The sequence below is a fragment of the Bactrocera latifrons genome, unplaced genomic scaffold (genome assembly GCF_001853355.1).
Source record: "Bactrocera latifrons isolate USDA-ARS-PBARC rearing strain unplaced genomic scaffold, ASM185335v1 scaffold_83, whole genome shotgun sequence".
Classification (NCBI taxonomy): domain Eukaryota; kingdom Metazoa; phylum Arthropoda; class Insecta; order Diptera; family Tephritidae; genus Bactrocera; species Bactrocera latifrons.
The window spans coordinates 918840-919910 of record NW_017537523.1 but is presented as its reverse complement, the minus strand read 5'-3'; positions in this window follow the sequence as shown (position 1 = coordinate 919910).

Genomic DNA, 1071 nt, shown 5'->3' with positions numbered 1-1071 from the left:
GCAGCGCAATGATGGCCCCAATGTGGCCGCCTGGGCTCACTTTTCAACCAACCAATCTAGACAATATTTTTTTATCGCTTCAGTTTATGCACGCAGTTTATATGGACTTGCCTGGTTCAAATTTTATAGTTTTAAAAGCAGCAAGAAAACAATAACACCTGCATATATTAATTAAATGAGTGCTTTCAAAATCGGTGGCATTCATTTCATAATAAATATACATTTGGCTGCTGAAAGTATTATTATATAATCTTTATATTTTTAGCTAAAATCCAACACTAAATTGTTTGAAATAGTTGGCAACAGTTGATAGCTGCAAATTCAACAGTTACTATTCAATTCGGCTATACCGTTATCATTTCATTTTCTTTCACCACATTTAACAATAGTTCGCCTTCAAAATTGTTTGTATTCGCAAAATTCCGATGCAAATGTTTGCATAAATGTTGAAATTTAGTCGTCTACCGTTATTCTTTCACATCATTACATAACAGCTATTTTTCAGTCAATATGGTATTCATGTGGTGCCAGATTGATTGCATGAATTGCCTTCTCGTTTTTGGCAAGACAGATAGGCTTTTATTATTATTCGCGACGCTCGTTTTGTTATCAGCGAAGCTATCATGTGACAATGCAACAATCAGTTATGAACATTTCAATTTTCATAAATATTTCCGTTTACTATTGTATTTCTGTTACTAAGCCTTTAGCTAACAATTTGTTGTTGTTTTTTTTTTCTATTTTGATTTAAGCAGTTTTGGTGAAAGAAAGGAAAGTAAATTAAATTGTAAATTTTCAAACAATAAAACTTCGTTGTTTCTGTGTCTTTTGCAAAATGGTTTGCTTTATTATTAAAATTATTATTTAAACAATAAACATAGCTTTAACATTAAAATCTAATACAATAAAGCATTTGTATGAGATATGTATGAGTTAGCAAATTTGCAAATGTTTTATTTGTGCTTTTGACATAAATATTTTTTTTGCAATAGTTATGTAAGCGCATTGCTAATAACAGTGACTAAAATTTGGTGTTGTAAGTTTTTGTAATTTATATATATTTTCTAATTT